The 16901-nt window shown below is 39.5% G+C and overlaps 1 protein-coding gene across 5 annotated transcripts in view; it reads right to left on the bottom strand.

Moving 5' to 3' along the window:
* The window catches only part of LOC117168979 (probable asparagine--tRNA ligase, mitochondrial), a 197001-nt gene that overhangs the window by 130076 nt on the left and 50024 nt on the right, over window positions 1–16901 (bottom strand). The window lies entirely within an intron of this gene.

Raw genomic sequence — 16901 nt, 5'->3', positions numbered from 1 at the left:
ACGAACATGGTTCGCTTCTCGAAGTCAAGAAGAAGCATGTCAGGCCTCGAGTGAGCAACAGAAACAATTGTCGAGAATATAAAGTTCCAGTATATGCGGCACGTCCCATTCTCGAAAATTGACTCAATTTCCCTAGGAGCATTTAGAGGAGCGATATTAAGGTGAATGCCGTAGGAGTGATAGAGATGGTAATAAAGCACTCTTAGTGCCGCATTGTGCCTTTGAATGTAGGTAGTTCCCGCGTGTGTTGGACAACTAGATAGTATGAGAGCTAAATGCTCGGGGTGTGCATGGCACGCCCTGCAGCTATCATCGGGAATGTCTTCGCTCAAAATGTGGCGACGGTATGTTAAGGTGGAAATGACACCGTCTCGGCAAGCAAAAATGAAACCCTCTGTACCAGACTTCAATCCGGGCGATTTAAGGAAAGCAAACGTTAGCTCACAATACATTGACTGATCATTCACATTTCTGTGGAAGATACCGTACATCCTCTTATCGAGGAGCCGTTCACGAAAGTTTTTCTCTTGTGCTTTCTTAATCCGGTCTTTCAGGAGTGAGCACTCGAGATAGATTAGATTTGATGCATTTTGCTCACCCCTAATACTGAAGTCAAGTCCGACTGTTTCAGCAGCCTCCTCCGCTGCTTTGTATATAAATGCTCCTTTGCCCACTTCTTCGTGATTCCTGACCATTTTAAGAAGAGGGTCTCTTCCATTTGCAACTCTATGTGCTGTACCCAGAAAAATCCTGTTGTGAAGACATTCAAGACTCAATATTCCGCGACTCCCTTGACGTCGTGAGATGTACAGTTGCGGAACGGAAGACTTAAGATGCATGCTTTTGTTCATGTGCATAACCTTTCTTGTCCCGATATCAAGAGATCTGAGCTCGTTCTTCGTCCATGGAACTACTCCAAATGAATAGAGTAGTACCGGGACGGCAAACATGTTCGTTGCAGATACTTTGTTCCTCGCCGACAGTTCGGAAGACCAAATCTGTCGGATGAGACGTTTGTATCTGCTTCGGAGAGTATCCTTTATAGAGGTCACATCCTGAATGCGGCTCTGTGGCACGCCCAGGTATGTATAAGTCTCTACACAGTCCCTACACAGGTTCAATTGCCCGAACAATCCTATCATTTAGGATAGCTGTGAATATCTTATAAAGCGTGTTCAGACAAGTTATTGGCCTGTAGTTCTTTGGGTCAGCTAAGTTGCCTATTCTTCTATTCTTCATCTCTCTTAATACTTTTTTCACCTCCTCAGTAGTGATGAGTGGGCATGCTTTATCAGGTGTTATGAGGGCAACACATAACTCCTTGAAGCTATTTATATTTTCTGAGTCTTCGTCCAGTCTATGCTGAACTTCGTAGACTTCTCTCCAAAATACTTCGACTTCCTCTGGTTTGGGTGGGTGTTCGACATTAACTGGAGGTACTTGGAAGAGTCGAGATGGGTGAGAGAAACTGTTGATTTTTTCTGACCCACCTCTCCCTCCGCTCTAGACTTCTCTTAGCGTTAGATAGTATCCGTATTCTCTCAACAATATGCTGCCTGATGGTCAGCAGCTTTGACTTGTTAAGACTTGTTAGAACAGTGTCTTGCATACGGATATCTACAAGGATGGACGAACCACTTCCCCTAGCTTCTCGTGGGAACAACAATGACAACATCAATCATTATTGAAGTAAGTGCTGTTTAAAACAATAGAATGCGCAGGGCTCCCGATAATGGGTCGGCCAACAATGTCGACCACTCTAGAACTGGGGGAGCCAATGAAGATGGATTTAATGCGATGAATCGGCGGAATCTCGGGACCTTAAGGTGGACGGAGCGACTGAATCACGACTTGCTAGGGTGCTACGATGCGAGTGTGACCCCTAAACGGGGTTACATAGCACTACTGAATACTCTGTGGTGCGAGAAACACTTAGAGCTATCGCACTTTTCCGATCAACGTCTGCGAAGCCATGCCGAACTACTCGGAGAAAGGGACTATGTAAGCGGAACGCCTACTCTACCACAGCTAGAACAAGTCGGCAACAGAGAAAGAGAGGCGACACTAGGATCAACCGCGGGCAGGCATCCAATAGAGGAAGAGCGATGCTTTATGACCTGGAGAAACATCAACACCAAGGTTTCTGTCAAGCCTAAAGATCTGGCAAAAATGGATGACGAGCTTCGTGGAAATTTTTCCGGAGAATCCGACCTTTGGGCTATCAATTATTGTGTGTATAATGCAGCGAGAGCTTTGGCCGATGCGAACCGTAAAACAAAACCAATGGTTGATCATAAGACCAAAAGACGAATGCATCAACTTGCCATAAAGATAGGCTGGGCAAGACAATACGCGTCCCGCATTCAGTGTGTGATTGACTACATCACATCTGGCAGGAATTTTACCGCCAAGGTTCGAAAGTTCGCGCGCGAACTCCGGACCCGTTATCACACACTTAACAAGTCAAAGCTGCTGATCATCAGGCAGCATATTGTTGAGAAAACACGGATACTATCTGACGCTAAGAGAAGTCTAAAGCGGAGGGAGAGGTGGGTCAAAGAAAATCAACAGTTTCTCTCTGACCCATCTCGACTCTTCCAAGACCCTCCAGTTACTGTCGACCACCCGTCCAAACCAGAGGAAGTCGAAGTATTTCGGAGAGAAGTCTACGAAGTGCAGCATAGACTTTACGAAGACTCAGAAAATAAAAATAGTTTCAAGGAGTTATGTGTTGCCCTCATAACACCTGATAAAGAATGCCGACCCATCACTGCCGAGGAGGTGAAAAAAGTATTAAGAGGAATGAAGAACTATTCAGTATTTTCGTCTCATATTTAAAGTCGTAAGAGCCAATTCCACAGTGGCTGGCATAAGGGCGCACAGTACTCCTGCCGAAAATAGGCAACTTGACTGACCCGAAGAATTACAGGCCAATCACTTGTCTGAACACACTGTATAAGATATTCACAGCTATCCTAAATGATAGGATTGTTCGGGCAATTCAACCTGTGTGGCAAGAAATGTATGAACAACAAGGCTCAAAGAAAAGCGTAGAGGAATGTCGGGAGAACCTGCTCATCGATATATGTGTCTGTAAAGATGCAGCATTCTACCAGCGTGACCTATCGATGGCCTGGATTGATTATCGGAAGGCTTTCGATTCGACCTCCCATAGACTTATCATCTGTCTTTTGGAAAGCTTAAGGGTTCATCCGCAAATCGTGAGGTTCATAGAGAGATTGATGCCGCTTGGGAAAACCAGATTTACTATCTCAGGGCGGCATCTTTCAGGGCGGCATCATGAGCCCATTCCTCTTTTGCCTTACATTATTGCTACTATCTCTAGCATTTCGCAATTCCGACGGGTACTTTTGCGGCAAACCTGCAGATCGAAAGTACAAGGTCACTAATGTATTTTACATGAACGATCTTAAGATCTATGATAAGAACAAAGAGCAACTACATCTAGCTCTAGGGATTGTCGAACGATATACTGAAGAAATTGGAATGGAATTTGGGTTAGACAAATGCGCCAAGATTTATTTGATCCGAGGAAAAGTTAATGGCATCCCTGAAGACCCTGAGCTCGTCGATAGAAGCGCTATATGACACCTTTGCTCTGGAGAGGCTTATACATACCTGGGCGTGCCACAGAGCCGCATTCAGGATGTGACATCTATAAAAGATATATCTGTTCTGCGATTCTACATATCACACCGTCAAGGTGGTCGCGGAATATTGAATCTTGAATGTCTTCACAACAGGATTATTCTGGGTACAGCACATAGAGTCGCAAATGGAAGAGACAAATGGAAGAAAAATCTTCTAGATGTGTAATGTTGGTATTTATAAACGATAAATGATTAGGAATATAAATTGTTGCAAGTGTAGTGTGACTGGACATTGTTCATATGAACCACAAATGCTTTGATAATATCGAGATGGGCAATTTGCCAATACTGGAAACGGAATGACCCCACACTGAATTCATGGAAAAATGTCTTTCGGTAGATTTGGTTATAACTTGGTAATTTTGTATGTTATAAGTGCCCAATGAAATATCTATTAATTCTTTTAAATGGAGATTCTTAACGCTACACAGCGCGAAATGCTCGAAATCAGAGAATAAAATATATCCGTATAGAATTGAGAGCAAACACGAAGAAAAAATCAGTAACACGCATTAAAATTTGGTCGTCTAACATAGCACGTTTCTCGCTACGGTCGAACTCTAAGGGCCCAATATTTTGACTAAACTGCAACATTCACAGTTTAAGGAGAGCTACAGTACTTAAATGAAGTCAGTATCAAGAGCGATAGCGCCAATCTCATAAATCGCCCCTTCTCTCGACGTTATAACTCAAAGTGCTCTATATTTAAAAATAACTGCAAGACTCTCTGTTTCAGGGCAGCAATGGTTTAAAATAACGTACCAAGTTCGATTGTTCGACTCATATATATCGTCCACTTCTTCCAATTCTGGAACGCGAAGCGCTCAGTATTTCGAATTAACTGCAACACTCACTGTTTCACAGCAACAACAGTGATAAAAGAACGTAAGAATAAAGTGCGGCCGCTGCGAGAAGAGTGCGGTATGTATGATTGACACAATCGCACTTGTTAATAATCTTGTTTTACAAGCGTTGCTCCCTTGAAACTGTGAGTTTTGTACTTAATTCCAAATATTGAATGCTTCGCGTTCGGAAGTTGCAAGCAGCAGGGAATTTATATAACTGACATTACCTCAATCAAACGCAGCTCACTTTACACACTTGCTCCTCTCAAGGCAGTAATTGTATTAGCTATTATAAAAGATTGCGCGCTTCGTTCTCTAACGTTTCGAGAAGAGGACGATATGTATGACTGAGATAATATCTCATAATTTATACCTTATTTTAGAACCGTTGCTGACCCGAAAAAGTGAGTGTCGCAGTTGATTCAAAATATTGAGCAATTAGCGTTCGGCCGTTGCGAAAAGAGGTCGATATATATGATTCATACAATTGCACATGATTAAGGCCTTATTTTAGAACAGTTTCTGTCCTGAAACAGTAAGTGTCGTCGTTGATTCACAATATTGAGCGCTGAGCGTTCAACCGTTTCGAAAAGAGGATGATATATATGAGTAGGACAATTGTACATGATTATGACCTTCTTTTAGACAGTTGCTCCCTGAAAAAGCGAGTGTCGTACTTTAGACCAAATATTTAGCACGTTGAGTTCGAACGTTGCGAGAAGTCGATTCATATGATTAACATTACCGTAGCTTATACTGACATTATTTAAGCACCGTTGCTGCCCTGAAACTGTAAATGTTGCAGTTTAGTCAAAATATTGAGCGCTTCACGTTCGGTCGTTGCGAGAAGCGTGCTCTGTGAGACGAACGTAATGTTTACCACACTTTAATGCGTGACACTGATTTTGTCGTCGTTTTTGCTCTCAATGCTATACAGATATATTTTACTCTCTGACTTTGAGCGATTAACACTGTACAGCGTAAAACTGGCGATTAAAAAAAAAAAATTTATAGATATTTCCTTGGGCCCTTATAAACTACAAAATTACCAAGTTATGACCAAATCGACCGAGACATTTTCTTATGCATTCTGTGCGGGGCCCTTTATTGTTTTGAAAACACCCCCCAGTGTCTAATATATCCAATAAACATGGTTTTTTATTCTAGCTTGTGAAAATGATACCTAAGGATGCTGAAAAGCAATTAACTCTACCAAACAGTAATTTCACTCGGAAACAAGAAACTATATTTCAATCCGAGAGAAATCCAAATATCCAAATCGCATTGCTGTGGTTTACCATGGTTTATATATTTTACAGTTTTAAAATACTTTCCCCAGGGTTGGCATTAGGAAATGTATTATACTTTTCGATAGACTGTTTAAATTATTTTCGTTCAGAAATGCGATGTGATAACACTGACATGACTTAACTAGTGTAAGTGCATTTAGGGTGAAATTCACCTTTATTTTATACTTAAATAGATGTTAAAAGAGATATAACTTCAAGCAGACTATCATAACTGGATTGGATAGTAAGGCGCTTCAAACGGCTGTCAAATTCGCTAGGGCCAAACTATATCTACAAGCTTTTTTCCGAAAATGTTCTTTTGTTTTGTTGTCTTTTGCAATTGAAAATGGAGTGTATCTTCTCGCTTGAAAGTCACGCGAGATATACAGTAGGAGGTAGTGTTCGGATAGCAAGGGGCAGGGACGGAAAGCGGGGGGCTCGCCTGTATCCCGCGTGCCTCAAACGGCTGTCAATTTCACCACATTCCAACTACGTCTAAACGGATGAATTATTGAACACAATATTTTAACCACATAATGTAACGACAATTATACCAAAAATTCAGCTAGTTTTTTTCTAAAATGTTCTTGTTGTTGTTATTTTTTGTAATTGAAAGTTAAGAGTATTTTCTCGCTTGAAGATGGCGTGCGTTGTACAGAACACGGGAGTATACGATATTTGAGGGGCAAGAGCGGCAAGCGGGGGGCTTGACTGTATTCCTAAGTTATTTGGCATTTATTATCAATTGGCATTTATTATCAATTGGCAATTCACTAAAAGAAATGTATTAGCAACAAAAAAGTTTTGAACTGTGAAAAGTAAAAGTAAAAAAATGTGTAATTGAAATTTTTTTAAATTTTGAAGATGTTGAATTTTTAACGCTTACAGTTTAAAGTTGTACAAGTGTTCCTCATCGAGGCAAAGTCATTAATGCCTAAAAATTTGAAGACGTCACACTTCAATTTTATTAATTTTTTATGGCAGTTAAATATATTAGATATGTTTATATATAGCTCTGCTAACATTCGCCCCATATTCGCCTCATTTTTCAAGTCGGAAACGTCCATTCCCCAGTGGTTGATGTTAGGACGCACTATACTCCTACGGAAGAAAGGCAACTTCACAACCCTGAGAATTACAGTCAAATACATTGTTTGAACAAACTGTATAAGATTTTTATAGCGGTCCTAAACAACAGGATTGTTCGAAGGATTGAGCCTGTGCGAAAAGAGAATTTCGAACAATTTGGCTCGAAAAAAGGTGTGGCAGGATGCCCAGAGAAACTGCTAATTGATAGGTGCGTCTCAAAAAACGCAGCAGCTCATCGAAGCGTTCTGTCAATGGCCTAAACTGAATACCGGAAAGCTTTCGATTCAACCACTTATAGACTTGTCATCTGTCCACTGGAAAATATCGAGTGACAACGAACGTCACCTTCCATAGGGTGGTCGTGCAGGATGACGCCATCAGTCCTCTGATTATTTAGATGACACTTCTGCCTCTATCTCTCGCGCTACAAAATTCTTCTGCATACCTCTGTGGCGATTCTAATCATCGCGAGCATAAGGTCACTCACGTATTCGAACCATCAAATCCTTGTTAGAAATAAATAAATATCAAATATAGAAGAAAATAAGAACTATTTTATTTGACATTAGAATTAATCAAATGTATTATTTTGTGCACAGTGAATCTTTGACGAGATAACACTAGAGATGATAATCAGGGTGTCCACTGTTTCTTTAAAAAAATCCAGGACTTTTCGAGGTTTTGAGGTTTCGACGACTTTTTGAGGTTTGATAATTACAATAAACTTGATTAAAAAATTAGTGTAACTTAAAACTTATATAATTTTTTATGAATTACAAATAAACTTCAGCATTATAATACTGATTAGAAACGGAAAGTTTCTTCGATGATTCAATAAATAAATATAAAATTTACATTTAATAAATAAAGTATATAAATAATTCAATAATAGAGGAGAGTACTCGAATATGAGATATTCTCGTAATATGAGATAGCGGGTTATCAGCTAAACTAAGAGACCCACTCTGTTGGTTCTATCACTAAATTGTAGCCCTTGAAGAAACAATAATTTTGCGGTATAGTCCATTTTTCATTGGGCTTCTAAAGATTATAGGCGAACTTTTTGTGAAATCGATGGTGGTCGAGTTCTTGGAAGGAAATTCTTTAAACCCTATTTATTATTCATTAAATATGTATTTAGCAGTAAAGTTTGCCTGGAATGATGCGGATTGAATAACTAAGTAGGAAAATATCGATAGTGTTGAAGTTTTTCATTTTACAGGTCAGGCATAGTAAGTGCGTAGTAGCACGGAGTGGTTCTCATATTATGAGATACCTGTGGTTTTTATAACACTGGCTGCGCGGGGGAAATTGGTTACAAAAGTGTTTGTGACTACTGCAAAAACTAAATATATCTAAATAGCTGTATATTTATACTTCGGAAACATAGAATGAAGTTTTTTATTTAAAATAATACTTTATTTTGCATTTTATTAGCTCTTTCCTGGGGCATCTCATATTATGAGAATAGTTTGACGAGTTTGGAGAAAGGACTTTTTTACATTCTTTGTATTTTCAGCATAAAAAAAATAAGAGTGCCCAGTAGGATAATCTCCCCTGAAGCTGTCGAGACAAAAGATTCAATTTTAAAGCCCTCTTTCTAAAAACGCTATTAAATTTATAAGAATATTATTTAAAGGCTGAAGCCTCACGTTTATTAAAAAAAGATTTTATCCTCAAAGATACTTTCTCTATTTTCCCTGAGCGACTACAGGCACAATCCCTGTAACTTCGTCGGTAGAAACAAAATTCAGATATTTATGATCTGCCTTTCACCCCACAATTCGTGTATGAGAGACTTCGAGATTTCAAAACCCTCTATACTCTGTCAAAAACACGTTTCGTCGAGTGAAGAATAGACCGAGAAATAAAATTCGAGCAAATAGAAATACGACCCAAGTGTCGGTCGAAAGTTTGGTATTGAAGGCTCGTAGACACTCGTCCTGTCATTTCCGGCCTCCCGATGAGGCAGAACAATAAAGCGACTGACAGTTAGTGCGACTGGCCCGAGATCCTCGTTGCGTATTCGGGCGTCCTAAGTAGCCCCTCTCGCACCTAGGGATTAAAACCTGTACGACAGGCAATATACAAATAAAGGGACTAATAATTACCCATTATATTCAGTTGGGATTATACTAAATTAACAACACGCGGAGGCGATAGCATTTAAGAATTGACAAATAAGGGTACTAAACCCCTTTTACACTATCAGGTGTTCTTCGTGAAAAGGTCTACCTTAGAAAAAGGAATAGTCATTGAACCTTTAGACTGAGTACAATTTCTCATAAAATAGAAAATCTTTCTTTGGCCATCAGAGTGAATACTTGTATCTTTTTAGACATTTTTAGAGATAATCTTGATCCTGAAATTCTACTTAAATTTTATATAGATAATCTGTATCTTTATACATTCTATACTGCGAACTATTTTAGATTAGGGCTCAGGAATGATTGTATTTAAATAGTATAGCTCAGTTGTATTGAATAAACCAATGTTTTACTAAGAGAATCTTATTCTTTCTCCAGTAAAAGTCCCTATTTCTTTTAATATAATTAGTTCATAAGTCCGGTTATTAAATTAACCCTTATTAGATAATCATGCTAAAAGTCAGCGGTTACAATTGGTGCCCAACGTGGAGCCTGCAAGTAAAAAAAAAAAAAGATATTCATTCGATCAATAATTGAATTGTATGATGGATGAAAATAAAAAGAAATTAATAGAAATATTCTTCAAAGGTGATAAAAATGTTAAGAGAGTAAATCTGCCACCCTCAACAAGCCAGAAAAATGTACCATCGGTAATGTCTGGGCTTGATAAAATATTAAACAATCTGAATCTTGAAGAAAAAAGTATGGCTAGATTAGATAAATGGTTGGAAGAGCACAACAAGCGATTAAATCAACGAAATTATAGTGATTACAAATGACTAATAGTGAGAGAAATTGATAAAGAATGAAGAATAGTGCGCGAATACTTGAAAATATAAACATTTCATATGATCAACATACGATAATCCGCGAGTGTAATGGACAAATAACGGTTATCACTGAGACAAAAATATTCTTTCGCGAGTTTTATAGTGTGAAAAACGAATTTAATGAACAAATAACTTTTGAAAGTGAATCCGTGTATTCTCTTTATGGAAGATCCGCGGTCGTTAGAACTTTGAAACAACAAATAGTGATGCTAAGTGAAACTTTGGATTTCGAGTTTTACAGACATTATACCATAACGAGGTTGTGGGAGTGAGAAATCAGTTCCGAAAATCACGACAAAAAGTGAGACGCGAAATATTCCTCCTTCTTGGCATATCAAGAATATTCTGTGCGATGAACAAAATATACCGTTTTCTTTATATTATTTGAATCTCTAGTCAATTAGAATAGTGATAAAAATGAGCGGAAATAATCTGCGTTCATCAAAGCTGGCTAAAAAGTCCAGTGGCGATTCAGAGAACGATTCTTACGATCCCTATTTAACGATACGAAACGCCTCACCTGAAAATATGGACGACGCACGTAGCACACCGTCGGAGGGAATAAACTCCAGCACATAGCAGCTGTGCGCATCGATTAACCGACGATTAGAAGGTATAAAAGAACGTAAATATCGCCTAATCGCTCAGGAGAAAAGGGATCGTGAGCAAGAAGAGGCAGAGAGAGAAAACTTTCTACAACACAAACTCGACTCATTGTAAAAGGGTGTAAGCCGCGCCCTCGAGGCCACTACCGCCTAATGATTGGTGGTTAATAATAAGGGAAGAAATCATAGATATTCAGACCTTCATGGTGAAATTCCAACAAAGATACTGGAACGAACGAATTCAACATGAAGTAAGAAAGAAACTGGAATTCGAATTTTCAACATCACGCGTGACAAATACAGAGCAGAATATGCCACGCATATCTTCGCGCAAATCAGTGAATTAACGCCCCCACTTGAGCAGAAGGAGGTTTTTATGAAGCTGGCACGACTTTTCAGCGAAGAAATTAAATATTCTATAATTGGACGTGGCATAAGTAAAAGTGAGCAACTTATCGAATTACTAGAGGAATTCGATAAAATTGGTACCACTAACAATGGTTATCCAGAACCCAGAGATTGGCAGACAAGAAATAATGCGAGGAAAGAGAGAGCAATTATTCAAACAATGGACCCTGGAGACCTTAAAAAACTTACACACGTCCCAATAATATACAAAATGGATCTCAGAAGCATAATTTCGACGGTCAATCCAATCGATCAATGACAAATCACGGAAACAGAAACAACATAAATTCTGGGAGGCAAAGAGCTTCCTCTGAAAGAAATTCTTGGCATTAATTGACACAGGGGGAGGAATCACCTGTACATCGGAACAATTTCTCAATGGAAATAAGGAAAGATTCAACCGATATCCCTGCCTACCACTAGCAGTTGTAGCCGCAGATGGACCCTTGGGGGGCAAGGCAGTGCAGTTAAATCGACAAATTTATGCCGATGTACAGCTCCCAAACACCATCATCCAATTAGCATTCTTAACAGTGCCACGCCTCTCGCGCACATGCATAATTTAGATCGACGTATTGGACGTGCACCGAACAAACATCGATTTAGACTCAAAAACTTTAACCTTCCCATATCTAAAGAGCCAACCAAAGATCAGGATATTACAAGATGAGGCGATAGAAAAAGAAAATGGAGGACATCACATATGTAATATCGAATAATCGGCCATCGATGAAAATCTAACCTATGGACAAGAGAGAGAGGTGGAGTCAATGACGAGTGAGCTACCATTAGAAATATCACGCGACGAGATTAAAGAGAAAATCTAGGAGAGTCACGCACTGAGTAATCAAGAAAAGGAGAAACTCGGCCAAATCCTATGGACAAAAGAAGAAAAGCCGTTTGTAGGACGAAGCTACCCTATCCCAATGGCACATAGGGAGAAGGTAGAAGAAGAAATTCAACGAAAGCTGAGATTAAATGTCATTCAACGATCCAACAGCCCCTACATTAACCCCATAGTCCCCGTAGTAAAAGAGGACGGAACCATTAGACTTTTTCTGAATGCGCGACGATTAAATGATATATTAATCGAAGACTGGGATTGCACGGAACCTGCGGAAGTTCTGTTTCAGAAATACAAAGGGATGAACGTCATGTCAAATCTCGATATGACCAGTAGCTTCTGGCAAGTACCCTTGCACCCGTATTCCAGAAAGAACACCGCTTTCCAATATCGAGGTAGAAGTTATGAATTCCGTGTGGTACCATTCGGATTAAAATCCAGCACTGCAGCTCTAGTAAGAGGATTGGATCACGCTCTACAGGGACTAGCCGATCAAATGATCTCATTTGTCGATGACACATTAATTACGTCAGAGAACAATGAGATACATTTGGAACACATTAATGAAATTCTTAACCGATTAGAACAAAATAATCTCACGTTAAATCCTACGAAATCACACTTCTTCGAGAAAGAAACAAAATTTCTCGGCTTCATCCTGATAACGGAAGGGATAAAACCGGATCCTGCGAAAATACAAAATATTCAGGATTTTCCAGCTCCACGTAATGTCAAACAATGAAGAGGCTTTCTAGGCTTAATAAATTTCGACTCAAAATTTAGCAATGAACATACTAAAGAAACAGTACTCCTCTTAAAGCTGATAAAGAAAGGAGCAGCCTGGAACTGGAAGGAAGAAGCACAAGAAAACTTTGAGCGAATAAAACAACTATTTGGAACTCCGATAATGTTATATTTCCCAGATCCAAGGAAAGAGTATTATTTGGAGACAGACGCCAGCAACTAGGCCCTAGGTGCTGTGCTGTATCAATTAAACAATGAAAAAGAGAAAGAAATAATAACATTAGCGAGCCGTACGTTGAAAGGCCTAGAACTTACTTCCTTCACGACTGAGAAAGAACTGCTTGCGGTCGCGTGGTCACTGCAGAAATTTCGCACGTATTTGCAAGGTGCGAAAAACATTAACAGAACGGACCATCTATCGCTAACTTTTCTCAAAACGTGCAAGTTTGTGAATGCGAGATTGACACGATGGATACTGGCGATACAATATTACAATATTAGACTCAAACATTTACCGGGTAAGAACAATATCATGGCCGATGTGCGAAGTAGGAGGCTCGATAACGATCTATTCAAGAAAAATCGAGAAGAGACCCGAGTAACAATCAACGAACTAATCCTGGAGATTCCCCAAAAACAACAACTGGATAAAAAAAGTACAAAAACTAATAGCAAAGGCTGAAGAAGAATCGGACGAAGAAAAAAGCTTCAGAGTAATAAACAGAACCCTATATCACTACAATGGATCGACTTACCGAATTTACCTATCGCCCGAGCTCACTGAAAAAATTATATGGGAATGCCACAATTCATATGGACATCCAGGGGCAGATAAGACATATAAAATAATGCATGAGTCATTTGATGCAACAAAGCTAGCAAAACAAACCCGACAATTATTGTCCACCTGTGACTCTTGCCAGAGAAATAAAGTTAGTACGCAAGCCTCTCAGGTGATACAAGAACCGGTATTTCTGACCGAGTCCTTGGAAATTGTGTTAATTGATTTTTTTGGACCACTAAACAAAACGAAGTATGGTTATGAATACCTCTTAGTAATGATTGCCACATTTACCAAATATACAAAACTGTATCCGCTACGGAAGGCAACCGGAGAAATGGCCTTGAGAAAATTGGAAGACTTTGAAGAACACATCCGAAAACCGCAGAAAATTATCTCAGATAGAGGCACGCAGATCACCAGCCACCGTTGGGGGCAAGGATTAGAAAACAAGGGTATAAAATGCATTCTGACCTCCAGACGACACCCTTTAGCCACCATGATAGAACGAGTAAATCACGAACTTGCCAGACTTTTTCGGACGATCTTACCACCCAACCAACACAATGGGTGGTACTCACAGCTAGACAATATAGAAACTATAACAAAACGAGTCACATCATGAAACCACGGACGTCACGCCCTATGAGACTTTATGGGGGCGCAAGCCTAAAATATGGTGGCCTGATCTCCTGCCGCGTGCCCCTCGTCTAATAGAGAGTAACCGACAAGAGCAATTAGTTGTTTTAAAAGAACGCATTAAGACAAGGAGAGAAAGAAAATTGACAAGGCTCAATGCTAAAAAGAAAGGAGTGACTTTTGAAGTTGGTGAATAGGAAATGGCAAGAGCCTCTAATGTATCGAATCCTGCGACAGGTACAATGGCAAAATTTCTTGCACTTTATGAAGACCCCTACGAAATCAAGAAAAAAATAGCTCCGAATGTCTATATTATAAGCAACGTCGACAAAGAGATGGAGAGGGGACAGCATCAACCAAACGACCTCCTGAAATATTTTCGTAGGAAAATTTAGAAGAGGAGATGGGGAAAGCAAGACCCTCAAGCGAGCTCAGTATAAAAGGGCCCACGAAACTTTCGGAAAGTCAGTCCCAAACCACAATTTGAAAATGCCAGACGCAAGTACCAGCGACATAGTCCTGAGACCCTCCTTGTCTATACAATGCAACAGGCATTCCGGGGAAGAAGACATCGTAGAAATAGTCCTTCACGACTACGTTGTCATAACGCCAGACTGGAAAAAAATTGAGAGGGAAAAACAAAAGAAGCCGTTTAAAAAGAAAGTTCCCAGGAAGGAAAACATGAAAATCGGAGTGGTATGTGCCACGCATTTTGTGAGAAAGTTCACCACCCGAGACGCCTATACCTCCACACGAGAAGAAACAACCCCACCGGCCCCAGAACCTGAGATTATCATAATTGAGGATGATTCACCGACGGTGAACAAATCTGCAGAAAATCTGAAGGAAAAGGAGGACGTGCCACCGGAAATCGAGGTTATAACAATGGAGGATGAACAAGAGGTGGAAGAAACTCCGACAAAAAAATCCAATGATGAGATCGTACGTTCACTCTGTTAACAATCCAGCATTAAAACTTCAAAAATACAAATATCGAACGTCCAACCGGTACCAGAGGTGCCTAATATCGAGGAGGAAATTCGTCACGAGATTCGCTTACTGAGTCTCGTCTTTGACTCACCACCCATCACAGCGGACTTCACACAGGCCCTGACCGACGATAACGCCTTCACAGAAGAGGAACTCCAGGGGTTGAAGACGACACAGGAGAAAAAGGAGGCTCCAGCGAAAGACGGGATCTACACGGTGAAAAGGAGACGACACGACGCAATGGTCGAAGAAATCTTCGCTCACAAGGTAAAAAGACCAGCCACCAAAGCAGAGATCAGAAAATAAGAGACTAAGACTGCTCGAAAGGGCTGCTGAATTCAAGCAATTATATCGGGACGCGCAGAGGGAGAGGAGAGAGCAGGCCGAGGCAACGACGAGCAGACCTGGACAGGCGCTCGCCAGTGAAACGCAGGAGAACTGGACGCAGTACAGAGAATGGACCCCAGCAAAAGTATGGTCCTTAAGTTATGGTAGTGCCTTTCAGGACCGGAACGAGGCACTCAACCCCCATCGAAACAACAGGGATGAAAAACATCTCATCATCATAGATGAAAACAACGTGATTAGGAAGAAGAAAAATTGAGAGCATCTCAATAGAGTACACGTAATCTAACAACGACGTAACAACACTTTTTGTTATAGATTTTCTTTTTTTCTTTTCTGTTTAAAATATCCGCTGCCAACGTATCCATTATCTGATGGTCAAATTAATTCCTTACGTTCATCTCCTACTCACTTCTCAAATGATGTAACAGAACTCTATTGCTCCGCTTCAATTATATGGTCAAATAATATGGAAAAATTCGACTTTTTTCGATTTTTTAAAACCTTGGCAATTAGGGACAGCAAAAAGTATTTTAACGAAATTATCGCTATTCAGGTATAAATCGGCTTGTTTTGAACTATTTTTATTGATAATTTAAATCTAAAAAAACTGTTTGCTGTTCAAATTTGAAGAAGTGCTTGGTTTTTTGAGACTTTTAGCTATATCTACTATGCGCAGACAGATGAAATTTTTTAAATTAAATTTTATAGGAGTGCTTTTGACATTCACACGGAAAAAATATCGATTAAATTGTATTGAACTAATCCTATAGTAGAGGATACGATGGATAGTTTGATAAAAGTTAAAATCATCTTTGTTTTACAATTCGTTGAACTATGCCATGAAATGTGTTACAAAGTTCTAGAAAATGTAAAAGCCGCGGGTTCGAACCCGATAAGTTTCACATTCCTAATTCCTAAAGCCTCTCGGCTTACCTAGCTGGAAGTATTAATAAAAAAATCTCAAATATAACCGATAGCTGTGCAGGGTCGTTTGCAAATTTCACTAAAAATCTCTTGAACTTATGAAAAGTATTTTCAGTTCTTTGAAATCTGTTTAAAATTCTTGTACTTTTTAGAATTCTTCTAAAAAATTTTAAAATTCTTTAAAACTACTTGAAATCTTTTGAAATTTATTCATAAACTTTAATCTTTTTTAATTTAAAAGAATTTTTAAATACTGGTAAATTATTTTGAAAGGACCCAGCACTAAATGTATGGGAAAATGACTTTCGATGGATTTAGCTGAAACTTTGTAATTTTTAAGGTTATCAGTGCCGGATGAAATATACGTAAAAAAAAAACCAAAAAAATTGACAGTTTTAGCGCTATGCGACGCTAAGCGCTCAAGATCAGTGAATAAAGCGAATTACAACAGCTTTTGTTGCAAAAGCGATGTCAACATAGAAATCACGGTTCAGATCGTGGGCTGTCATATTTTCGCCTACACCGTTGACTCATATAGCGCGCTTCTCAGAACGGGCAAACGCTAAGCGCAGAAGATTTGAACTTGACTAAGAAATCACTTTTTCTGAGGCCTTTCACAAAAGAAATGACAGACAAACATACCGTCGTCCATGGAAATAATGAGTGAATGCTGCATGATGAACGACTGTCACCTTTTAAAGCAAAAAGCGAACGACTTCAGGATGAGCGACCAACTGAAAGTAGGCC

This window comes from Belonocnema kinseyi, chromosome 3 (assembly GCF_010883055.1).
Source record: "Belonocnema kinseyi isolate 2016_QV_RU_SX_M_011 chromosome 3, B_treatae_v1, whole genome shotgun sequence".
Classification (NCBI taxonomy): Eukaryota; Metazoa; Arthropoda; class Insecta; order Hymenoptera; family Cynipidae; genus Belonocnema; species Belonocnema kinseyi.
This window is presented reverse-complemented; position numbering and strand designations above follow the sequence as displayed.